The 27,662-nt window shown below is 38.0% G+C and overlaps 1 pseudogene; it reads left to right on the top strand.

Annotated features, from left to right (window-relative positions):
* On the top strand, window positions 1-25,257 carry LOC124734578 (annotated as a pseudogene).
* Window positions 25,258-27,662: the final 2,405 nt, after the last annotated feature.

The raw sequence follows: 27,662 nt of genomic DNA, 5'->3' as shown, positions 1-27,662 counted from the left end.
TTATTAAAATCCACTGCTCCGGTATGTCTTCATTTATTAAAATACAATCTCGGAAAAGCAGTTTGTTTGGAGGCGTACGAAATACAGTGCTGTGTTTATCTAGGTTTGTTATTTTGAGTATGCGTATGGTGTCCATTGTCATGTAATCGTATCGGGTTAAGAAGTTATTTGTGTGTTCGAAGTTTGGTTGCGCGTTGCGCGATTACTTGCTAGTTGCAAGCAGTTATTTTTATCGGTGTACTGCTACAAATTATTCGATTGTTGTAAAAGACGTCTCCAGGGCTATTACGAGTCATAACATCTCAAAATTGATGAAAATACGTCCTAAAATAATCTCCCTTCATTGTCGCATACCATTATTGTATATACTGTCTGATGTTTTGGAGCATTAGTAACATCCAGTACTGGTATGTAATTTCACTGATAAAATAAAACCATTACCGTCGCACCCCTCCAGTTCTGTAGGACTACGGTTTTGTTGAATACAGATTTTTTAGTATTGAACTGTATTAATCATCCCTTTTATGTGTAATCATGCTTATTTCTAGACCTCGGTATATTTATTTTATTACGCATTGTATCGCAGTCATGTTTTACGTGAAGTTTCATTGCTCACATCGAAATAATTGTGACACATTGGCATTATTTCACCTAAACCAAGTATGTAAAGATCTGTATTTACGAATACCGGTACATGAAATGTGTAGCTATTGTAATTGGATTTGTGAATAAGTTTTGTTTTAATTGTAGCGTAAATCATTGGTAAGGTCTTGGTAGCGTAACTATGACTGTGTAGCTAATATCTAAACCGCAGAAAGCACCAAGCTGGTATTCTGAAGGGGGTGTGGAATCTTAGAAACAACCAGTATTCAAGAATATTGCTATCAAAAAGATGTTTTTGAGAGTTAATTTGACAAACTTAACCATGATAGCCCCATGATACTTATTCAAGAAACTGGACTAAGCAATAAATGCTTGTGTGTGAAAAAATAAACGTGTTTGGAGTCCAGTGAACAACATGAGCCATAGGTAGCCTATATGAACTGTGATGTCATATGGCATCTATGATATTTTGTTTGTTTCAGTGAAATATTTTGAGTGTGTGTTTTGATCATAATATGAAGTTTATTTTTTGTGGCTGGTAGCTTAGACTGTATTGTTTGCTAGGTGTACTTTAAGTCTAGGCCTACTGGAGATGGTGTTCGACTGGGGGAATGCTTGTGGCATACAAGATGTATATATGTGTTCATTTACATTGACAGGCTGATCTGTAGACTAGTGTAAACATATATCTAGGATAGGTTGGGTTGGTAGGTCATTCCACAGATACATTTAAGGTAGGTCATTCCATAGATACATTTAAGTACCTATGTGAGGCTCCATTTTCGAATTGTGGTCTGGTATTTTCAAGTTTTTAATATATTTGAAGGACTAATAGAAAGAACATCATGGGCCCAAAACTACCTTTTCTCACAGAGATCCTGTTAGTCTCTAGCATTTTATTTCGCTAATGTTTTCGTGTTATTAGTTATGTGAGCAGTTGATCAGTTCTGTGTCTTATATCTCCACCACGTTAAGGGTGTTGTCGTTCATAAGCTTGGTATCACATTTTTAACTAATCCTGTTGTTGGCATTTCAAAGATTGATTTGGACACAACAGTTCATAACCAGTTCTTTGTCTTGCCTTTCTCCAACCAGTCAGTTATAGAGAGGTCTGTGGTTTAACATGAACTCTAAAAACAATGCAGTTTTTATATTAACAGATTGTTGCCAGAGGTTAAAGAGTGATAAATGACAGAAGAAAGGGGTTGTGACATTTTGAAAACTTAAAGTAAGTGCAATTTTAGGGTATGCCTTCTTAGTCACTGTCCACGTTCTCAGACTAACATGTAAAAATCTTTTTATGTACCGTGATATCAAGTCTTAGAGTTGAAGTTTGTTGTCTAGATAACAATAGGGGGAACAATCTTACACGTGAGGTGACATCAGTGCAAGAATCCAAATATTAAACAATGAAGTTATTAAGGAATTGTTTTATAAAGAAACAGTATGGCTGGTCACTACTGATAGTCAAGGAAGCAAGATCCCAGGAGGCCCTACTGCTGATCAACACTTTTAAAAGTGAAACACTAATCTTATTTTTCAGAACTATTCATTCTTGTCCTCACATCCTGTCTGTCTGTGTGAGGTAGGAACTAAGTTAAGGGGCCATTGGAAGTGTTCTATTCCACCTGTCTCCTTTGACCCATGAGATAATGGTGTTGTGTGTGTGTTTTTGAATTGGTTTGTGTTTGTTGAGTTTAACATGTGATATTGGGTTCATTATCACTATGGTAACATGGGTTTATTTGAGTCTGGGTAGCCAGTGCTGCAATGTGGATTTGGAAATCTTCATTTTTCAGTGATGGTTATTTATGTGTGTGGCATTTTGTTAGGTTTGATTAGTTTTGTGTGTGTGTGTGTGTGTGTGTGTGTGTGTGTGTGTGTGTGTGTGTGTACGTACTGGTAGCGGCGGTCAACCTAGGTGATTTTGTTGCATGCTTTTGTTGGTAATAAACTTTTATTTTTGTTTTAATCTGTAGTAATTCTGATGTTCTGTCTGTTTTACATTTATCGTACTTTGGTTGGTTTTAATTGATCTGGTGTATATACAAGTTTTTGCGTTTTCGAGTTGTTGAAGGTTTTGGTTTTTGTGGTGTTTTTTGAGTTATGTTGGTGTGTGAAGTTTACATTGTTTTCATTATTATTATTATTGCTGGTAGGTATTGAGAGCTGCATTTGAGCTACATAGGTCAAGGGAAATGTCTGATTCCACTCTTTGGGTTGTAGCTATTGGTTCCTTGGTATCTGGGCTTCCTTTCAGCTGTATTGGTTCCTTGCTATCTGGGCTTCCTTTCAGCTGTATAGGTCGAGGAAAACATCTGATCCTGCTTTTCGTGGCACTTATGCAGTCTAGGGAGTACATGCGCTGATCACGAGAAAAGTACCTATTTTTGAAGGAAACACGTATTTCTGAAGATATAAGCATATATATGCGCTGAATACCAAAAATTTTTTTATTTCAAAACTTGAGTGTTACAGTCATATCTGACGCGCTCTTCACCAAAAAAGTACTTATTTTTCATTTGGATGCAAAAAAAAAAAAAAAATCAGTTAACTGTCTCAAATTTTTTTTTGTATCAAAAATGACATATTGCATATGTATGCACGGAATTTAATTTTTTTTTTCCTCTCTCTCTCTCTTCAAGAAAGGTGGAATTAATAACAAAATTGTGGAATGGATTTTCCCAAAACATTGACGCCAGAGAAATTCTGCCAGGTAGTTATTCAGCATAGCACGGTGAGTTCTGAAAGGCCTTATAGGATTTTTTTCTTTAGCTTTTTGCCAGACTGACTTCATGTGATTTGTGGTTGCGTTTGTAAAGGGATCGAGAAAATAAAGCGAATGATTAACAGCCAGATCATTGTAGCCCAAGTTACCTATGGTGTTGTAAGTTGCCACAAATCAGAAACAGCTGTGGTTCCAGTAGCAAAACATACTGTTGCAAAATTGGCAGCAAATGGGTAGCATCACGTTGTGGCACAGCAACCATAAAGCTTTGCTTTGTCTCAACGTCATAACCACCAAAGACCCATTGCTCTCGCACCTATGACTTCGATGGTGCTGACGAAGCAGCTCTCGTCTATTTCAACAGGATGGCCAGGGCCGCCCAAAACTATTGGCTCAATTAAGAAATATTCATGGCAGATATCTCTACAAAATTGGCACCAATCGACCACAGTGTGCTCACTGCCAATTTTGAGCTCCCTCATTAAAAACTTTTGCCTATTGAGTTCGAAAACCCACATGTAAGACAGTTGCAAAATTTTAGAAATGTCTAAATGACTGCCAGCAAAAAATGACATTTTCCTGATTGAACATTTCTTTCTACAGTCCCTGCCAATGGAGCAGCTCCAAATTTCGCCATCTTTCCCTGTAGTTTTCTCCAGCTTCATCTCGTTGTATCCAACACAATACCCATTTTCACACACCATATCGTTCTTCATAAGATCTTGTTGCCTAGCCCATTGTATTGAGCTTCGGGTGTTCTCCATAACATGGTATAAATCTTCCATTACAAAGTCGCTCAAATCTGGAAAATTTCTCGCCATTTTGGCACACGCAGTAATATACGATACTTCAAAACGGACAGCCTCAACAGAAAAATATAGGTTGTTGGGCGCACTGATTTCAGAAAAAAATTGATATTTGCTGGATGAATTCCCGAATGTTTAATGGGTTTAAAGACATTTTTTAAAAAATTTTATTCTCAACATTTAGAAACAGTGGCTATTTTTTGCTTTTACAGGCATCTGTTTTTCTTTTTTCTTCTTTTCCTTTTTCTTTTTTTTTTTAAATTATTCAGTACTGAGTTGAAGAATCATTAACTGGACTATAAATTAAAAACCATGATAACCATGCTGAATGTATTCCTTAATATAGGCCCTACTTTTAATGGCTCAAACTTGTTGATTGCAAGCTAAAAAAGCGTATTCTTTAAACTATTTAATTGGATAGATAAAAATTCTACTCATCAAGCAGCGGCGGAACACATACATAAAAGACAGCTGTAATTGGCAAGCTTTTGGAGCCAGTGGCTCCTTCTTCAGGCAGAAGGGTGGAAGGGGAAGTAATCGAGTGAAGGAGAAAGACTGGAGAGGTCTAGGAAAAGGGGTAGATATTGGTTAAGTCACCCAGAACCGCGGGTCAGAGGAGACTTACTGTACGGGATGAGAAGGAAAGACATTACTTACGGTAAGTCTCCTGTGACCTGCTGTTCTGGGTCACTTTCCCGATATCTACCAATTTTCCTAGACCTCTCCAGTTCTCTTCCTTCACCCCTCTTCCGTCTTTTATGTGCGAGTTCTGCTGCCACTTGGTGAGTAGATTTTTTATCAATCCTAATTGTATTTTTCCAAAGTAAGAGTAATTTCTCAGCCTTAATATTTATTGTGCTATTACACTATACAGTATAACTACTTCTTATAGTGAGAAGCTTACACAAAATGTACACTATTTTAAAAAATTGATTTTTTGAATTTTTTCATTCTTTGACCTACAATATCTTTGTAAGGAGAGCAGATAAAAGTCTGAAAATTACACACTTAATGGATCTTCATGATATCAAACTTAAATTGGAAGTAACAAACAGAAAATATTGTGGGGAAGGCTAACCAAAGACTGCAATTTATTGGCAGTACTAAGGAGATTGCCTACACTACGCTTGTCCGTCCTCTTTTAGAATTCTGTTGCGCGGTGTGGGATCCTTGCCACATAGGACTGACAGAAGTACATTGAAAAAGTTCAAAGAAGGGCAGCACATTTTGTATTATTGCGAAATATGAGAGAGAGTGTCACAGAAATGATAATGGATTTGGGCTGGACATCATTAAAAGGAAGGCATTTTTTGTTGCAACAGAATCTTCTCATAAAATTCCAATCACCAACTTTCTCCTCTGAATGTGAAAATATTTTGTTGACACTGACCTACATAGGGAGAAACGATCACCACAATAGAATAAGGGAAATCAGAGCTTGAATGGAAAGATATAGGTGTTCCTTCTTTCTGCGCTCTATACGAGATTGGAATAATAGAGAACTGCGAAGGTGGTTCGATGAACCCTCTGCTAGGCCCTTAAATGTGATTTGCAGAGTATCCATGTACATGTAGACAAGCCTGTACAAATCTGTGTGTTGTCATCCCCCTTCCACCAACATCTGTTCACTCACACTTAGTTAATAATGAGCCCTTGAAGTGTGCAGTTGAGCAATGGAGTCTCAAAATAACGAGAATAGTTTTTCTAAGTGTTGGTTACTAACCTTGAAAACTCAATAGTGTGTCATTTAATTGACAAAGTCAGGATAAATTTCTGAAGGGCAAAAGCAAACCTTGGCAGTTGATGAATGTATAGTTCTTGCTCTTGCTGACTTTTCTGAAAACTATTCCTTTGTTGTTCAAGTGAAATACAAGGGAGCCACTGGGTAAACAAACAGGCCACAGTTTGTCCATTTGTGTTCTGTTATAAAGATCCAGATAGACTAGAGTCATAGTTTTTGTGTTGCAAATGATTACTTTGAGCACAAAGCTACAGCAGTGCATGCTTTTCACCTGCAGTTAACAAACTACGTAAAACAGCACGACAGTTCCATAAACAAGCTGATGAACTTCTCTGATGGTGCTGCAAGCCAATATAAAAGCAAACAAATATTAATATCTCCTTTCTCAAAGAAAAAAAAGACTGTTGGCTCGGTGCAGAATAGCACTTTTTTGCATCATGTCCTGGGAAGAATGAGTGTGATGGCATAAAGGGTACAACAAAGCGAGCTGTCACAAAAGCTAGTCTGCAACGGACCTATGAGAACCAAATCTGGACACGTCAAGAAATGTTCAAATTCTGTAAAGAATAGGTAAAAGGGATTACGTATGTTTCATTAAATGTGAGGAAATATGAGAACTCTATGCCAATGTCTTGGAGGAAAGATTCAAAACTTGTCAGAAGATTAAAGGCACCCGATCTTTTCATTGTTTTATACCTCAGTCATACAACTTGCTCAACTGTAAGTTCACATCAACATCCTCTGATAGTGAATGTCATCACTGTGGAAAACTTGTACCACTGACACTTCAAAGTAAGGACATAGTGGCTTGTGTCTATGATGAACAGTGGTGGATTGCCAAAGTTGGTAACATTGCTCGTCAAAACCAAGATGTGGATGTTACATTTTACCAGCACCAAGAACCCCATTTAAAAAATTTGAAAAGGATCAACATGAGAGGCCTGTTAAAAATGCATTAAAGGAGTTGTCTTCTCCCCTGGAATTTATGACTGTGACTAGGCGAACATTTAACTCTGTGCCCAACATGAGTGAAGAAATATCTCTGTTGTTCAATAAACAACGTAGCAAAAACAAACAAGTTGAGAACGGGATAATGTAATGAATTGTCTCATTTTTTAAAGAGTTATCCTAGATATTTTTAAATTATGTAATTTATACACTGTTTCCATCAGCCCAGATATTGCAAACAGTAAGAAACATATTTTTGACTCATATTTGAAATTTTTTTTGTCCATGGAATCTCAAGGTTGAAATTTATACAGAAGTTTGATATCATAAAGGGCTATTAAATGTGTAATTTTCAGATTTATATCTGGTCCATTAACAAAGATTTGCAGACCAAAGAATGAAAAAATTCAAAAGATTTGTTTTTAAAGTGTTTCTAAGTATAAGCTTGTCATAATTGTTTCTCTAAAAAAAAAAAAAAAGGTATCTGTACTGAGTAGTGTAATACCACAAAATGTATTAAGGCTAAGAAACTACTCTTTGGAAAGATAGTATTAAAAATGGGTTTTTTAAATTTACAACCAACAACTTTGGGACATTAAAAGTGTATTCCCTAATACATTCAGCAGGGTGATCATGGTTTTAATTTATAGTCCAGTGTCTGCTGAAATAAATACCTCTTATATGAAAGGTCTGGGGCAATCCATTACTGAATAATTTAAAAAACCACAGACGCTTATAAAAGTGTAAGAAAGCCTGAAACAAAAATGGCTGCTCTTTCTAAACGATAACCAATAAATGTTTTTAAAAAATATTTTTCAGTCCACCAAACATGAAGGAATTCACCCAGCGAATTCTTTCTACGAGAATGCAGTTGTCTCTCTTTGTAATTTTATGGCTTTCTCAAGTATGTTTCCCTTTGGATACAATTAATTGATAGTTTTATGGTTTGGATGGTGTACGATCTTCCACGGAATGCTTGTATTTACTTAATAGGCACACGTTTCAAAATCCAAATATTAGATCATTATTTCTCTGAAGGAAACATTGTTTCCAGTATAAATCCTAGATGCAGAATTGTATTGTTTACATTGTGACTGCAGCACTATTCTTCTCTCACCTGTTGTATATAAATATTCCTGGAATAATTTTAACATCTGTTTAACAGGACACTAATGACAGCAGCAGAGAAGCTTGCCGCTGTTCCTGATGTGGATATCGACCCAGAAGGAACATTTAAGTATGTTCTAATACGTGTCTTTGGTCCAGAGGGTCCTGATGGCAAAGAACCGAGCAAATTAGTGGTCAGTAACTGGTAAACTAATATTTGGTCAACTTTGTGATACATTATTATTTGAGAGACAGTCGTTAGCATCATTTTTCAGTTTTCTCAGTTGAATTTTTCTTCTGATGTCGGTGACTTGCAATGGGGAATTGTAGCCTAAGGTTGGTTGTTATCTGCATAACATAGTGTTTCAGTGTTTACTGTTAAATTGGAAGTGAGATGGTGGATGGCGATACAACTGAAAACGCACAAAAGATTTTCACTGAAACACTGTTGAACTACAGTTATGGCCCTGTGTGCTATGGTATCTTTGCTAGATAGTGTTGACAGAGGACATAAAAAAGCATTCAAAGAAGAGCAACTTATGTTGTTTTATAGCTAAGAAGGGGGAGTGCGCCATGGACATGCAGGGTGTATACGACCCGGAAGATCCGGGGAAAAACCCGGGAAATTTTTCATTGTTTTTGTTTTCAGTTAAATTTTTGTAATCTTGATTGGTAAGAACCGATACTCTAACAAGGATATTACTGTGTCTCAATACTGCAGCAATAAAACATGAACAAGAGAAAAAACGAAAATAAAACTTAAATTTCAAGGGAAATGCACCATATACAGCAACAAAACAGTGCTCATACAAGTGTCCGCCAACAGTAAAATGTGTCAAAGGCCTTAGGAAGACTGTGCAATGCTTCGTAACAGCAAATTGCCTCCGCTGAGCGTGACGTCACAACTGTTTACATTAAATTCATTTTAGCAGTTACGAGCTCGATCATGCGCATGCACAGTTGAGTAGTACCTTCTCCCGCTTCTGGCTACAGAAATTGTTGGCTGTGTAAGCAGTCGCAGCAAGCAGCTAGATGCTACCGGGAAAAATTTTACTGGAGCGCCCAAGCCGCTAGATTTATACATGCGCAGGAGGTCCAAATCTAGGGGGGGGGCAAATTCATATTCTTGAGGGGGGGGGGGGGGGGGGAGGAAACCTTGTTTCACAAAGCGACTTGCATCCAGCGCACGTTAGTTCGTTAGTTTATCGATTATTCATATTACTTTGAAACTCATCCCTGTCGGTTTTTGAACATTTTTAACACATTCTAAGTTGATTTTGAATGAATCGTAAGTTGATTTGTGAATGCGTGCGTAGTGTACATGTTTCCTCTGTCAGTGGAATCTGACAGAGCTGAGCGGCTGAACGGATGAATACCAACCGCTGTCTGATTGTGTGGTTGATTGTGTTTGCGAATGATGAGCGTTGTTGTAATTACTAGCGGAATCCATAGATTCAGACTACAGGAGTGGAAATAAACGAATAACACGTAAGAATGATTACGTATTACCTTCGCGGTGTATACAAGAAAATGAAATTTTGACAAAAAATTTTTGGGCAGATCGCTATACTAGTAAGGGCGAGTTGTACAGTCCCCAGCTAGCAGCTACTTTAAGTTCTGTTCTGGAAGAAGCACGGAAAATGTGTTGTACGACCATGTAACAACGCCTAACCGGAGAATAATCACGCGATAGCTAAACCGGTGATTCTGGTAGAGTTAATGAAGTTAACCTGCAAATAAGCTTTGGCATTGGCAGGAATAGCTACAGAATTAGCGATAACAAGACTGTTTGTTAGAATGATGAAGGAGAAGAAATGGGGGCATCACACAAATTATGGAACAATATGACGATTCCAAGTTCGTATAAAAATTTCATACTACTACTTTTCGATCTCGTGCTTGAGGAACTGGAGTGTACGAATGAAGTGTGAAACTATTTCCTAACGTAAAGCTTTTTGCTTGTAGTTGGCCTAATAGGCATTTGATATTGGTACTTTGTGAATTATTTTCTGTCCTTACAAAACAGACCGTTTGTGCCAAAACAGTCTCATTTATTTTGTGTGTATTACAATTGTTGTAGTATTAGAAAGGCCTATTTTGTTTTATCTAGCAGACAGTGACAAAATAGGTGTAATCAGATCGGGAAACAACACCAGTCTTGGGTCCTATTTGTATTAACAGCTTTTTCAGTATTAGACAACGACATTTCGACTTTTCGTGTAGCAAAATGTTTGACGAACTTTGATGAGGTAATAGATTCTTTCACAGAAGGAAAGCACTCCATGTAAAGCTGTACCAAGATTAGAGGGTAAAAAATTCTAGGAGCTAAGGATTGAAGAAACATGTATTGTCTTGCTTGTCTCATGTCTTTACTGGGTTTATATATCCTATATTTAATTTTATGTCACACAAAGCAGCAAGTTGTTAGCTGATAGGGAACAAAGAGTGCACATTTTCTGAAGAGTTCTTTTTTTTAAAAAAAGAGGGACAGAATGTCAAACCGGCCAACTGTAAACAGGAGAGGCACCACAGGACATTTTAATTTCCACTGTCCTGAATATGGTTTGATGGCATCCATTACAAAATATACACATTTCAATTCCACAGAGCGAAGTACAGTGATGTGCGATAGGAGAATGCTGTGTGAGGAGACGAGACACTGCACTTTGGCACACTTATGACATGTCTTACATTTCCTCAAACACACATGTTGCATGCATCAGACCCTTCAGAAAGACGTGCACTACAAAATGAACATATTTTTGTGTGTGTGTGTGTGTATGTGTGTGTGTATATGTAAAAAACAAAGATGATGTGACTTACTAAATGAAAGTGCTGGCAGATCGACAGACACACAAACATACACACAAAATTCAAGCTTTCGCAACAAACTGTTGCTTCATCAGGAAAGAGGGAAAGACGAAAGGATGTGGGTTTTAAGGGAGAGGGTAAGGAGTCATTCCAATCCCGGGAGCGGCAAGACTTACCTTATGGGGAAAAAAGGACGGGTATACACTCGCGCGCACACACACACATATCCATCCACACATATACAGACACAAGCAGACATATTACACGTTTTTTCGAAATTTTCCCGAATTTCTCCGTCCTTTAACGTGTTTTAGCGGCAACACAACCACCTAACCTTGATGCACATCGCTGTCTACCAACCCAAGTTCACCACAGGATCAACTTAACCAACACTTTTTCGCCTTTTTTCATACCAGATCTCCAGTTGCTTTCTAGTTCACCTTTATCTCTCCCCATATATTTTCATCTTTCATTTTCATTTCAACCTCATGTTACACTTTCCACCTTCTAATACCATGTCACCCTCACAACACACCCACAAAAAAAAAAGGTCTTTAAATATATCTGCTTGTGTCTGTATATGTGTGGATGGATATGTGTGTGTGCGCGAGTGTATACCCGTCCTTTTTTCCCCCTAAGGTAAGTCTTTCTGCTCCCGGGATTGGAATGACTCCTTACCCCTCTCCCTTAAAACCCACATCCTTTCGTCTTTCCCTCTCCTTCCCTCTTTCCTGATGAGGCAACAGTTTGTTGCGTAAGCTTGAATTTTGTGTGTATGTTTGTGTTTGTTTGTGTGTCTGTCGACCTGCCAGCACTTTCATTTGGTAAGTCACATCATCTTTGTATTTAGATATATTTTTCCTACGTGGAATGTTTCCCTCTATTATAACCATATCATTAATTTGAACCCAACAATTACGTTTGTTATTGTCGCTGTTGCATTTCGAAATCTTTCCTGTCGTCTTATTTTCCTTTATTTTCTCTTTCTGTTTTTACCAGTAGTCTCACTTTGTATTCACCTTCCCTTTTTTACCGTAATCTACTATACAATTTTATCCCGCCTATATATACTCAATAATATGTAACCCACTTCCAAAACATAACCAAAAAAATTTTATTTTCCGCTTTCAACACTACCGCTGCTATAAAATCCACCGTTTCTAGTTCAATAACAGCTGCTTTCACGTATTAAACAACCATTTCGGCTAGTTCTAAGAACTTTCACTTTATTTCCACTTCCGTTTTTGCACATCACTGATCATTTTCAGCCGCTCCCCACAGGTTTTAACGTCATTATTTCTTCGTCAGACAATTGTTAGCCCCATTTTCGTAATCTTTCACCACAACACCACTCCTTTTAATATATTTACACGTTTTTTTGAAATTTTCCCGAATTTCTCCGTCCTTTAACGTGTTTTAGCGGCAACACAACCACCTAACCTTTATGCACATCGCTGTCTACCAACCCAAGTTCACCACAGGATCAACTTAACCAACACTTTTTCGCCTTTTTTCATACCAGATTTCCAGTTGCTTTCTAGTTCACCTTTATCTCTCCCCATATATTTTTATCTTTCATTTTCATTTCAACCTCATGTTACACTTTCCACCTTCTAATACCATGTCACCCTCACAACACCCCCACAAAAGAGGTCTTTAAATATGTCTGCTTGTGTCTGTATATGTGTGGATGGATATGTGTGTGTGTGCGAGTGTATACCCGTCCCTTTTTCCCCCTAGATCCGGGACTGATGCGCAGAACAGTCTGAATTACAGTTGGGAAGTGGGTAGTCTACACGTGACCCATTTTTACATTTAGTGTTTTTGCTGTTTCCTCTTCATTTACTGCTCCCACATCAAATGAAGACAAAACAGATTTCTGTGGCCGGGAGCTATCAAGTGAATTAAAATACATTCACATAATAATGGAAGGCTAAACGGTGTTATTAGTTGCAGATTTTATTTTATTTCCATCTTTCTGACAGTCAAGCGTTAATTGCCTTTTAGAACAATGAAGTTATTTTTGTTGGCTTGCCAAAGAAATTTTCTTTCATTAATCTTTTCCACTAAGGCAGACAATATATTTGAGACAAAGTGTTTAATTCCACACACTGTGTTTGCTGCATTTCAAGTGCACATTTTCAACTTCTAGCACATTTGGCATTACGCCATAATAAAGAACCAAACATGAGACAGGACAGTACTGGTACTCCAAGAAAATTTACATCCCAAAAACCACATAGAAAAGCTTAATGGTCGTGGGATTCTGGACATACAAATTTGCACTTTAAATGTGAACATTTTAGTATGGGTCACGAAATTCCGATTCTCTTGGAGTATCCTCTGATGTCTTGTTTCTTACATAATGTAAGATCTTTTAATGTTTCACACGTACGAACATGCGGGCTCCCTACGACATCGTAGCTGCGCTTGCGCGGTGACGCCTGTCATCTGGCGCTCTCTGGCAACTGCAGAAACGAACCTATTTCTAACAGGTCGTGGGAAAATATTTCGAATGGTGGGTTGAAAATCGTTACCATCAAAGTACCATTCTAGCAGTTACACCAGAACTATGTGAGATAATGTACGATGAATTTCTTAAATCACAAAGTGTTTGACTCTCATTTAAAAATCAACTCTTTGATGATGAGCCATTTAGATGAATTTTGAGCCTGGAAGATCAGACATTTATGTCGTTATTAAAAATTTTACTGGCACCTTTGTGTGATACATCTTAAATTGTAATACGCGCATAAAAGACCAACATTTTACGAGAAAGCTTAGCTTCTCTTGCAGCGTATTAATCTGATAGACCAATATTATATGTGAAGGCTTTGCGTTTCGTTTAGCAACACTATTTACATTAATTTGAGCCATTAAATTTTTCTGTTTGTGTGTTCGCGCTACTTAACAGTGATGTTGCTGTTGGTTGACTACATCACGTGTCCTAAGCTCTGAATACCTGCTGTGATCGGCTGGCGAAATCGCATGAAATGAGCTATGACTAACTTACAAAAGCGCATCCCAATCTCAATTTCAATGCTTTGGAAAGTAACATGCGGTGTTTGGTGGAATTCGAGTTTATACTTTCCTAATACAAAAATATGCAGCACATCAAAGATCTTTCCAAAATGCGTGTTTTTTTTTTTCTTAAAGCGCCAGGAAATTCTACGCCCATGTATAAAACCATAATCAAAGGACTTATAAGATATACAGTTCCAAGAGAAAATATACCGTCAGTTAACAAGGAAAAAGTATGTTTTCACTTGGGGGAAAGTGTATTTTCGACTGAGAAATCTGGGAATTTTTTTTCCTTGTCCGCATATACCCTGACATGATATACAAGTTGGGGTGACAGTCGTTAAAACAAAGGTGTTTTTTGTTATGATGAGATGTTTTCAAGAAATTTCCTCTGAATGGCAAAATATTTTGTTGGCACCCACCTACATAAGGAGAAATTATTATCGTGATAAAGTAAGAGAAATCAGAGCTCCCACAGAAGCTGTTGAAGAGGGGAATGTTACAGAAATAGTCTGAAGGCTTTTCGATGAATCCTCTGCCGAACACTTAAGGATACAGGATACTTATAAATGGTGGAAAAATCAAAATTTTTTAAATGACTTTATTAAATTCTATAGTCTTTCCTGATTACATTGATATATACACTGTAGGGTTTGAAATGAAAAATGACCTATACATACCAAATTTTAAAGTTACGGTCATGTACGAGGTGCGACAATAAAGTAATGAGACTGATTTTCTTTGCAAGATGTGGCACCCCTGCAGGCTTGCGTAGGCACAATATCTGTGACCTTGGTCTATAAGCCACTTCTAGTTCAAGCGGCATGTTGAAGCAACTGCTCAGTCATTAGTTGTGCTGTAATAAGTTAACACATGTTAGTGTCTCTCATCACGGAAATGGAACTGCATAATATTGCGCAACAGTATGCCATTTCTTTTTGCGTTAAATTGAGTGAAAACGCGATGACAACTTACGGTAAGCTTAAGAAGGCTTTTGGAGAGGAGGTTATGTCAAAAGCTCAAGTTTTTGATTGGCATAAAATGTTTAGTGAAGGCAGAACAAATGTTGAAGATGAAGACTGCAGTGGACGACTGTCAACCTCACGGACGGATGTCAACTTGGCCAGGGTGCATGAACTCATAAAATCTGATAGAAGGTTATCCATGAAAATGATTGCAGGAGAACTGCACATCAATCGAGGAACGGTTTGTCTAATAATAACATTGCTGATAATTCGATTCTGCATCACGATAATGCACCATCCCATACTGCTCTGTCAGTACAGTAATTTTTTACCTCAAAACAAATTTCGATACTGCCAGAGCCACCTTATTCACCAAATATTGCTCCGTGCACCTTTTTTCTCTGTCCAAGAATCAAAATGGCGGTCAAGGACACCATTTTCAAACAACACAAGATGTCCCAAAAGCTGTGACGAAGGTCTTGGAGGATATTACAGAAGATGAGTTCCAGAAATGTTACCATCAATGGCAGAAGTGCTAAAAAAAGTGTGTGCAATCAGAAGGGAACTTTGAAGGAGACAACACGAAAATTGACTAAAACTGTAAGCAACATTTTTTTTTCACATCAGTGTCATTACTTTACATTCACACCTTGTATACTGCCATGCCCCCTTTATTTCTGTTACAGAAACTAGTATTATTTTGAAAAGAACTGTGCACTTTCTTTCTGTTTCCAGCGATTATGTGTATGATACATTGTATATGTTGGTAACAGTGCAGGTTTCTAGCATCTGTAAATGATTATCTTTGCAAGTATTTACTTTTGTGTTCTGAAGCAGTTTGTTCACATGTTAATAAACGTTTGTTTCCCAAGCGCTACATATATTTGTGAAAATACATATTTGTTAGTGTGCCACACATCAAGAAATTCAATGAAAGGAAATTCTGTGGTAACCAGTTCACAAACAAAACAAGCCACACTGTTGAAAGTAACCTACGTGTCAGTTCTTCAGTGAAGAAATTCGCACATGGCACGCCTCCTGGTGATTCAAATTTTTGTGTTAAAAATGACGCTGTTTGTAGTGGATTTGTTGTTGTTGGTGTGGGTATCTTATCTTCTTTGATAAAGAAAGTGGAAAAATGTAAACAATGTGATGGTGTAGGCTGTCTGGAAATAACTGAACAACAAAGTAGCAGGAAGGGTTTAGCGTCAAAATTAGTTGGTCTGTGTAGATCCTGCAATAAATCTACCTCGAAAATGACTTTGAACATTGTGCATAATTCATATGATGTGAATTTGAGGTTAGTGTACGCAATGCGTGCAATAGGAAAAGGAAAAAAAGGCTGCACAAACGTTTTGTCATTTGATTGACCTTCCTCCTCCCAGTAGGTTCAGCAAGTACATAAGAATACTTTTAGGTGCCTTGACGGTTGTGTCTAAAGCATCTATGAAATGTGCAGCAGAAAAAACTGTTAATATTAGTGAAACAAGGGACATTGCTGTTGCACTTGATGGGACATGACAACATCGAGGACATCGTTCCTTGAATGGTGTTTTAAGTGCTACTTCTGTGGAGAATGGAAAAGTTGTTGATGTTGAGTGCATATCTAATTATTGCCACATCTGACATAGTAACACTGAAGGACATATTGAACATCAGTGTTATAATAATTATGATGGTTACAGTAGAGGTATGGAGTGTGATGGAGCTCTAAAATTATTTCAGAGGTCAGTGCCCGTTTATAACGTTAGATATACAAAGTACCTAGGTGATGGGTACTCTAAAGCTTTCAATAAAATTAATGAGTTCAATGTTTATGGTGATAGCTTCGTAACAAAAGTGGAGTGTTGTGGACATATGCAAAAGAGGATGGGTGCTAGATTGAGGAAGCTAAGAAGAGAAATGAAAGGAAAATTGCTATCTGATTGAAAATCTCTGTCTGGCTGAGACAGATTGACAGAAACTGAAACAGACCTCCTTCAGAGGTATTAAGGACTGGCCATTAGACAAAATGCACCTCTGAATGATGATACAGCAATGAGGAAAGCTGTATGGGTCACCTACTTTCATAAGTTGTCCACAGATGACCACACTGTTCATGGACTTTGTCCTAAAGGAGCAGATTCTTAGGTGTGGTTACCAAAAAGCAAAGGAAAGTGGTCAAATATACTATCAAAATATCATAAGCATTATCTTCTTGAGCCTGTTATGAATGAAATAAAACCAATTTTTAGGGATCTGAGTGGACCCTGTTTTGCTTAGTATCACATTTACTCGAATCTAAGACGCACCTGAAAAATTAGACTCGAAATCCAGGAAAAAAAATTTTCCCGAATCTAAGCCGCACCTGAAATTTGAGACTTGAAATTCAAGGGGAGAGAAAAGTTTTAGGCCGCACCTCCAAATCGAAACAAACTTGGTCCATTGTAATATGAGACACAATTTAGGTCAAATGAATGACGATACAGCTACAGTAGTTTGGTTCGAGTCGTAAGCTCAGTAGTTAAGCTTTACCAGGTAGCCATTGCTATGCGTCAGGCGCTCCGTCCGTATTATACGGGTACCCTTCCTCTTTCGCGTACTTCGTTAGCGAAACAATGGCAAGAGACTGCTATTTGCTGTTACCTACACTCCTGCTTTCTTTGAGAATGATCAACAAGAACCAAATAATAGACAGCGTATGATAGAAGATATTCTGAACGGGAGTTTAGCGAAAATTTTTCTCCGTTTGAAAATCTTTGCAGGCACCTCTTTAGTACATTACATTCTGCACTGAAATTAGTCATCTTAGATTTAAAAATCTAGTCAATTGCCATGCTTCATTTCTGACTGTATCACTATTAGGCATAAGAATAATACAAATATAGACATGGGATGATATCTATATTTTTCCGTGTTTGCTGTTGCCTCACTCTAGTTTCGTAGTTTATTAGGCAGACAGGATTTAAATGAGTTAGCAGCAAACACGAAAGAATACATGGCAAAATGTTTATATTCTAATTATTCTTATGTGAAGAGAATACTGCATGCTATTCACAATTCATAAAAGTTCCTATAAGGAACCATCTCTTCTCACAGTTAGGAAAAAATTCAGAACGTAAAGTTGGCCATATTGACAAACATCCCAAACAGTCTTGCCAGTCGGATTTTCGTAGCGCATTGAAATGCTGCTACATTCAAAGGTGCACAATACGGAATTTGTATTTACTTCGTTGGATAATGTATGAAAATGCAGTGGTCGAAACTCGAGACGGAGGAAAAACTTGTCTGCCACCCCCCCTTTTTTTTTAATGCACTCATGCAGAGGGTTTGGCGCCAGTATTTATCTTTGTGCCTGCAAAGCATGCCTGTGTAGTGCTACATATATTCGACAGCAGAAGTTAGTTGTGGCGGCACCTACCAACATTTTCCAGAACTTCCGCTTACTTTGCACTCGATTCTAAGCCGCAGGCTGTTTTTTGGATTACAAAAACCGGAAAATAAGTGCGGCTCAGATTCGAGTAAATACGGTAAATGTCTTCATGGGGGCACTCAGAATACAAATGAAAGTTTCAACCATTCCATACGGGAAAGATTACTCAAGAATGTTTTTGTAGGACTAAATACATTAAAAGTTGGTGTACTAGATGGTGTGCTATGTTTCAATGACGGAGTGATAGGAAGGTAGGAAGTCCTGAGAAATTTAGGCATAAAATGTGGCTCTAATATGAAAGATCAATTTCTTCTGTGTGACAGACAACGGGTGCATGAAGCTGAAAGATTCGCTCTTCAAGTTACCAAAGAAGCAAGAAGTGCTAAAAGGAATGCCAAGAGGAAGCTTGAAGATGAAGAAAGGCTGCAGGATGTAGACTATGCTTCAGGAATGTTCTGAGGCACAGTTTGATTGGACTCATATGTTCATTCGCAATTTCCCGCTAGTTGTTTTCTTCAGAATTCAGGTACAAATATTTCCTAAAGTTTATAAAGCATTGCTCTAATTTTTTCTGTAACTTTTGGTAGTCCATACTTATGTAGTAGACCTAAGCATTATTGCAGAATCAGCTAAATCATAGAAAAAATAACATTTTTATTTTGAAAAAATTATAAATATTAAAATGTAAGATGTGATACTTTTTTATCCTTGTAATATACGTAATAGGTGGAATTAAATAGGTCTAGTATCTCAGCCATGTCATGAATGTCTGGTAAAAATTTGGTCTCCTTCAAATGTATAACATTGGATTAAATGGTACCTCAGTTTGAGGAAGAATTTCCTTGTTACTTTTTTTAAATAACTCTAAGCAGGTTCAAAAATATTCAAAATACTTCTAATTTGTTTAAAAAGTGTGCTCTATTACCTGATATCAACAAAAAATCTTGAAACATATACATTATAAACAGTGCCTGAAAGAAATATAATATTGAGCTGGAAAAATGCCCTGTATCCTTAAGTGTGAACTGCCAGATAGCCGTGTAGATTTACACGAGAAATATCGTCTGGTTTGCACTGATGATGTAATGATGTGAGGGGGCTGAATGCAAATTTTTTTTTTTTTTTTTTTTGTTTTTTTTACACCTGCTTTGGTGACGGAAGCAATGCATTCAACTTCCAGAAAGAAATTATCTCACAAAACAGGCCTTTGACTAAACTTCATAAAGTGCCGTACTGTGCTGGTTTATGGTATAGAGCAGATGTTACCAACAAGTATTCCATTGGTTCTCCATCATTTGAAAAAACGTCGTTTTCACTAAAACACAGCTACATTTACAACTCCATTTTTCCTGTACAGTGTTCTATAATACATACAATTGTGACTTTAAATGACAGCTTTGAGTTATCAAGGGCATCAGTTTTTTTTTTCCAAATTTAATGTGCCATTATCAACAGAATGATTGCATGCAGATCATTATATTGGCGTGTGAGGTTTTGGGATTGACATTTATTTTTTTTATCATGTATCTTGAGACTTTGAACCAAAGCTCGTGGGATGAGGTGGTACCTAGTTTACAGATAGCTGAATATAAAATTTATAAACAAAAAATTACAGAATTAATAAAATATGAAATTAAGAGAAATTAGGATAAATTACATGTTGCATAGAGAAGTTCTCATGTATTGTGAGGGTCTCTTGTGCAGAATTGTAGCATACCACAAGGTAACCTTTGTGTGTGGATTTGAATACTTACATGTATCACTCTTTTTTTCTGCCCTGCTGGGAAATTTGGAAAAAAAAACCTGGAGAAATCTTGTTTTTTGTCTCAGTAGATGAAACAGTTTGTTTACTGGGATTTCCTGCATCGTCGCTGGCTGGATGCAGCTTAATACATGCACCGCTTCCCTACTCCCTCATTCTTACTGCTTCTCCACTTCCTACCACTCCCCTCAGCTTGCAGTCAGTGCTGCCACCACTTCTTACCACTAGCCTAGTAGCTGCCGATGGGAGGCGTGAGGGGTGGTTTGTTTTGATATGATTCTTGGAGATTGTTGACCCAGTGGCTGGAGACAACGGTCATATGTGCACGAGTTGTGTTTGAGTGATTTTTTTTTTTTTTTTGTGTGTGTGTGTGTGTGTGTGTGTGTGTGTGTGTGTGTGTGTGTTTTATTTTCTAAGAAAGGCTATGGCCGAAAATTTAGTTGTGAGAGTGTGATTGTCTTTTCTACGTGTCTGTCCATGGTTCAGCGATCATCTTTACGGTGAGTTGCTACCTATCTTCATTAGCATTAATTCTCAGAGTATTTGCACAAATTGATGGATTTATCACCACCATCTCATTTCGTCAACATAATGTCAGTGACTTGTGTAAAGCTGGCCACATGAATGGACTTCCATGATGGGCCAAAACCACAGGCCATTTCTGTGGGTCTCTCTAACGGATTGGGGCTGCCGATTTGAAGCCCATCGTTTCCCAATAATGTGCAAGCCCTGCCCATCGGATCTAGTCTCGCCGATCTGCTCCCAGGCCGGCTCTGTTTGTGTGTGGTATAATGCAGTGGGTTTTCGTGATTTATCCGAGGAATCAGGACTGTGGTGCTCCTCGGCAGGCCAGAGGCCACGGGCGATGGAGTTCAGGAATTGTGACTTTCTCACTGCAAGTACATTATGCGGTACATTGTTTTATAAACATTTTATTTATTCTAGTACATTTTGGGGCTTAGAAAATAATTTATACAGGATGTACATATCTTTTTTTTTTTTTTACGAACATTCAGTACGCGAAACATGAGTGACCCGGCAGACATCAATACAGTAATCGAATTCGTGTCATACCTGTCCCAGCATGGCATCGTCAATTGTGATATTTGTTTCTCGTATTCTCTCCCGGAGCTCCGCTACATCACGTGGTAGAGACCATACATACACCGGATATTTAATGTGTCCCCACAGAAAAAAAGTCACACGGAGTGAGATCTGGTGATCAGGGAGGCCATTTCATGAAACAGCTGTTCCCTTCTGTAGCACGGCCAGTTCATCGATGCGGCAGCTCCGTATTCAGGTACCCACAAACTTCACGATGAAAATGGGGTGGAGCCCCATCCTGCTAAAAGATGAACGGAGAGCCCAATTGCATCTGAGGCATCAGCCATTGCTGCAACATATCCGAGTAGGAATATCCAATGACAATGCTCTTAGCGAAGAAGAATGGCCCGTACAGTTTTCGACACGACAAAGCACAAAAAAACATTTACATTTAGCGAATCACACCCAAATTCAATGCATTCGTGTGGATGCTTTGTACCCCAGATTCGACAATTATGCCTGTACACTTTCCCATTAGTGTCAAAAGTGGCTTCATTGCTAAAACTTAAGCGATCAAAATTCCATCCCCATCCTTATTCAATTGTTGCAACTGTGAACAAAACTCAAAACACTTGTCTTTGTCGTCGTTATTGACCTTCTACCCTAGCTCCAATTTGAATGGTTTCATAGACAACTTCTGTCGCATGACTTGCCACAGTCAGTGGAGCCATTTCGAGTTCATGGGATGCACGACGCACCAATTTCTTTGGACTCCTTATGAATGTCTCTCGTATGCAATCCAAATTCACTTCACTCACACTGGGATGTCTGGTTCTCTGTGCTGGGCACAAGCAACCCGTCATAATAAATTTGTTGTGCCTTCCTTGTTGGTGGTTTCTTACCGTACTTTGTTCTAAACATCCATTGAACAGCTGTAGCACACACTTTTTTTGTCGAACTCCAACACACAGAAAGTTCGCTCCGCACCTGAACTTGCCATATTTATGACTGGTGCTATCGGCAAATCACCAAAGTATGCTGTGGTGGTATACATGAAAAAGAACTTTCAGGGTTTCTCTTCAAAATGACGTGTGTGATATCTGTGCTATGTTTGGTTCTTGTGCAATAAATAATTGAAAGTGTTCCCAGATGTAATGTACACCCTGTATATTAGAAAGTATGAGCGATAGGAAGAACAACTTGTGGCAGTCACAGGCGGTTTGTATGCTATGTACCTGTATATTTTGGCGTGCCTTATATACTTCTTTCAATAGGCCTACTTTTTTCTGAGGTTATTTCTGAAATCAGTGTAGGTATTTTAAATCTGTCTTGTGACTCCAAGGAAATGCGTATTTGTGTCACCAAATATGTTTAGTTTTATTGAAATAAAATAACATCAGTGGTCTTAATGGAATATTATATACCATTGTCTTTCTTTCTCCATCTAAAAACTGTTCATTACAAAAGATGCTGAAATTAGTACTAAGATTTTTGCTCATGAGGGGAAGAAATACAGAAGTCCTTACAATTTTTTTTTTTTAACTTGTCTTTACTTGCCCTTGAGACCTTGAAATTTGTCAGGGAAAAATGCTAAAACTTGCTGGAAATCGGGGAACGTCACTTGGGGAAACTTGCGGCAACCCTGAATGTTCACAAGCTGACACTGCAGAGCTTGCTGACTGCATTTTTCAGGGATGAGAATATTCTTGCCAAGTGCACAGAATTGCCCCAAACTATAACACCATATTAGATAACAGAGCAAAAGTAAACAAGCTTTTGTGTTTGTGTCCAAGACATAGTGTATAGTGAAGACAGAAGTGTTCATTTTCTGCTTAAGGTGTTGAACATGATACTTCTGAGAGAGCTTTTCATCTATCTTCAGTCTTAAGAATTTAAAATGTCTGTTCGACCAGCTCAGGACAAGACTATTTCTATTTTACAAGAGTTCAGTTGTTGGCAGTGAAGTATTAATCCGTTCTCCAAAAGCCATGTGCTGATGTTGCCAACTACCTTGTCAGCTAGATGATTTACGTTATGTTCAGTGTTTTCCGAGAGAACACATGTCCGAATATACAAAAGCTTTCATTTGCATTTGCAGTAGGTATGGGGAAAAAAAAAAAAAAAAAAAAGAAACAGAAGCTCCTGTGTGTGTTTCCTATAGATAGTGGATATAACAACAGCTCCTTTAAGTTATGTTTTCAGATTATTTTTGATGCCACAATTTCCACTCACGTTGCTACTTTTGTGTTTTCTTCTTGCTTAGTACTCTTGATACATTTTGTTCAAAGTTTGACTATGGTTCCTGTTACTAGGTGCGAGGATACAAGTGAGTTGGCTTCCATTCGGACATCTACGATGAGACGATGGACAGGGTGAAAGGCCTCGGCGTTGATACAGAGTGCACTGGTGGTGGCAGAATACAGCATGACCCCAGTGTCAAGGTCATCAAAGTGTACAGCTACTCACAGGTAGTACCAAAAGCAGTGAGTTGTAGAAATGACAGTATGTGTCATCTTGAGCTGTTATTCAACTTAATTTTTTACTGTGTGACTGGTTTCAGTTGAAGACCATAATGGTTTCAGTTGAAGACCATTTTCAGGCACCTGTTGTATATACATCGCGGATACGGGAAAATTTGGGATGAAAAGAATGTTTGAAAATTATAGTAACAATACAAGCAACACTTACAGAATTTGATTACCAGCAAAAACTATATATATCAAAAGAATACAATGTCAGAAATATAAATTAAATATCCACAAGCATTGTATGTATTGTTACTACAATTTTGAAATACCCTTTTTGCCTGAATTTTTCCTGTTTCTATGCTGTGGGAACAACAGGTGCTCGAAAATGGTCTTTGACCAAAACTGGTTGCATCGTAAAAAAAAATTATCAACAGCTTAAAGTGTTACATGATGTCATTTCTACAATTCGTATAAGCTGCAGACCACAGTTAACAAAAAGTATTTTAAGAACAGTGAAGTTTCTGTTCATACGTTGTGTGCCCTATAATTCAAGTATTTTTAAAGCTTTTAAGAATGTTATACGCCAAGCTCCTCCATGGGAAAGCAGTTTCTGCTTTGGTTACATGGCACAAATTATAGAATACCTTGTTAGATGGTCAGAAGTAAATGTCACCAGATATTAATACCTGTAAATCATCATCATGCTTCTTACAACCGTGTACAATAATTTGGGCGTGGTGTTGTGGACAAGTGTTATGGTTGAAATGGCTACTGTTGTTCTGGGTAGCAGCCATGATTATGAAACTTCCTGACAAATTAAAACTATGTGCCGGGCCAGGACTACATCCTGAAACCTTGCCTTCCGTGGACAATGCTGATCCCGTGGACAATGCTGATACCAACTGTGCTGTTCAATCTGATTCAGGATTTTTTCTTACACCTTTCAGATTACTTTTGAGGCCACACTCCTTGCTTCCACTTGTATATTTAGCGAGAGAGAGTTGTATATGTAGCGCGCGCGCGAGAGAGAGAGAGAGAGAGAGAGAGAGAGAGAGAGAGAGAGAGAGAGAGGATCTTCTGTCCCATAATTTTATGACATTATTATTATTATTATTATTATTATTACCAGCTTCTGTATCTTTTGATTGAGTATAGTTACGGCAGCACATGAATTGTGGTGAGCCTGGTGTTTTTACAAGACTTTTTCCAGTTGCCAGGACAGTTGTCATAATTAATCAAATCAACAATTCCTTGCACTTGGAGCAGACCAAATGATTCCTCTGTACCCCTTGCACCTATTTTATACTTTTCAGACTGTGTTTCACACATTTTGTGACCTACCTGTTTCATTTAACACAGTTAATACAGTTGCAGATTGTGGGTACGTGTTTAATTTTTTTGCACGGTTACTGCTGCTTGTGTTTCAGTGTTGTGTACAATGCCAGACCCATCAATAGAAAAATTAATTCTGATGCTGCATCTTGCACATCTGTTCTGAAGGTCTTTACACACTCCCTTTTTCTGCTGCTTTTGTGTTGTGATGTGTGGTGTAGAAAATTTCAGATTGCTTTACGGTTTCATGTGCTCTGTATTAGATGCAGTTTTAGTGTACGTACAAGCACATTGTTTACTTATGATGTAGTTGTAGTTAAGAGTTCTCGTTTTAGTGTTTAATTATTATTGTGATATGTAGCACACTGTTTAATTGTACTTTAGTTTTAAAATACCCAAGGACTGCTTCATTTCAGGGGTTTGGGAAGGCAGACCACAGCAAGACTGTAGAAATTCTGAAGACTGCATATCCTGTTTACAACATTACTTGGAGTGATGAAGGATACTGATCTGCTCAGGTAATTAAATTTACATATGTGTGATACATTCAAAATGTCTCTGACATTACGACAACCTTCATAATGAATGAAGGTGATATTTTTTCCATTTAAGCTGTTGTATTTTAATAAGACCTCTCCTTAATTATACAGGGTGATTCAAAAAGAATACCACAACTTTAGGAATTTAAAACTCTGCAACGACAAAAGGCAGAGCTAAGCACTATCTGTCGGCGAATTAAGGGAGCTATAAAGTTTCATTTAATTGTACATTTGTTCGCTTGAGGCGCTGTTGACTAGGCGTCAGCGTCAGTTGATGCTAAGATGGCGACCGCTCAACAGAAAGCTTTTTGTGTTATTGAGTACGGCAGAAGTGAATCGACGACAGTTGTTCAGCGTGCATTTTGAATGAAGTATGGTGTTAAACCTCCTGATAGGTGGTGTATTAAACGTTGGTACAAACAGTTTACAGAGAATGGGTGTTTGTACAAAGGGAAAAGTTCTGGACGGCCGAAAACGAGTGATGAAAATGTAGCACGCATCCAGCAAGCATTTGTTCGCAGCCCAGGAAAATCGACTTGCAGAGCTAGCAGAGAGCTGCAAATTCCACATTCAACTGTATGGAGAGTCCTACGAAAAAGGTTAGTTATGAAACCTTGTCGTCTGAAATTGGTTCAAGCACTGTCTGCAGCTGATAAGATTAAAAGAATCGATTTCTGTGATTTTATCCTTGCTCAAATGGAAACAGATGAATCTTTCGTTTCAAAGATTGTGTTTAGTGATGAAGCAACTTTCCACACTAACGGGAAAGTCAACCGTCACAATGTCTGTATATGGGGCACTGAGAATCCGCGGGAAACAACTCAGTATGAACGTGACTCTTCCAAGGTGAACGTTTTCTGTGCCATTTCAGCCAATAAAGATTTTGGTCCCTCTTTCTTCGAAGGTGCTACTGTAACTGGACTACAGTATCTGGAGATGTTAGAGAATTGGCTGTTCCCTCAGCTCGAACAAGAAGCACAATAATTCGTATTTCAGCAGGATGGAGCGCCACCACATTGGCACTTATCTGTCCGTAACTACCTGAACGTCAACTACCCGAGGCGATGGATCGGCCGCCAGGCAGCCCGTGACAGAGCACTTCATCACTGGCCTCCAAGAAGCGCTGATCTTACCCCCTGCGATTTATTTTTTTTTTTTTTTTTTTTTTTTTTATGGGGGTATGTTAAGGATATGGTGTTTCGGCCACCTCTCCCAGCCACCATTGATGATTTGAAACGAGAAATAACAGCAGCTATCCAAACTGTTACGCCTGATATGCTACAGAGAGTGTGGAACGAGTTGGAGTATGGGGTTGATATTGCTCGAGTGTCTGGAGGGGGCCATATTGAACATCTCTGAACTCGTTTTCGAGTGAAAAAAAACCTTTTTAAATACTCTTTGTAATGATGTATAACAGAAGGTTATATTATGTTTCTTTCATTAAATACACATTTTTAAAGTTGTGGTATTCTTTTTGAATCACCCTGTACAGTTAGTTCTGGCCCAAAAAGCCACTTTAAATGTTTTTAAAGTACAACAAACAGTAGCATTTCTACTGTAATTTGTAAGCCATGATGAACAGTAGCACATAGTGTGAGTTTGCTGCCTTTTTATTTCTGAGAGACCCTGCTATGTGTGTAAACCGAAAAATGGCTTTTCGAGCTGAAACTAGTTGCTTAACTAAAAATATTTTTAGTAACTATATTATCTTAAGTTGAAAAGTATCGTTTTCATCCAATGACATTAATAATCTTTGTGTCCTCTTTTTCACTTTTGCCATATGGGTGTGTTCTGAGAAGGTCTATCACATGTTTGTTTCTAAGATTGGTACAGTTGTTTTCTGTCATTAGTTATTGTATGCTGCTTTTGACCACTGAGAATCAAATTTTTCAACTGTTTAATATCAGGATTTAGCAGCAAGTTTTTTTACTCAAGTGTTAAAAGGTGTTGTATCTAACAACTATTTTTCTGATCTTCACAACTATTTTTCTGATCTGAAGATTGCCATGCAGGAACTCAACAAACTAGTTCTGATCTGATTCAAAGATTGCATTCATTTTGTTGGTAGAGACAGTGGGGAGCTGTCCTCTTCAGTCATCATTATCCAGAGGTTAAGCTAGTTTCCTTCAGTAGTGGCTGTCATTATTGACTTCAGTCTTCAAGAGTGTGTCTCAGAAATCATTACATCAGCAGCAGACTGTTGGTTTATTGCATGAAGAGATTCCAAATACTGCTTTAAATTCACTTCTATCTTAAATTCAGTGCCATGTATGAATGTCTTCTTTTAAACTTCATTGCTACCTCAGTCTAACTGATGTGTGTACAAAAGGAGTGAACAAGTGGCCCGTGTAATATGCCTAGTGTGTTAACAGTGT

The sequence above is a fragment of the Schistocerca piceifrons genome, unplaced genomic scaffold (assembly GCF_021461385.2).
Source record: "Schistocerca piceifrons isolate TAMUIC-IGC-003096 unplaced genomic scaffold, iqSchPice1.1 HiC_scaffold_1520, whole genome shotgun sequence".
Lineage (NCBI taxonomy): Eukaryota > Metazoa > Arthropoda > Insecta > Orthoptera > Acrididae > Schistocerca > Schistocerca piceifrons.
The sequence above is the reverse complement of the archived record's forward strand: the minus strand, read 5'-3'. Positions and strand labels throughout refer to the sequence as shown.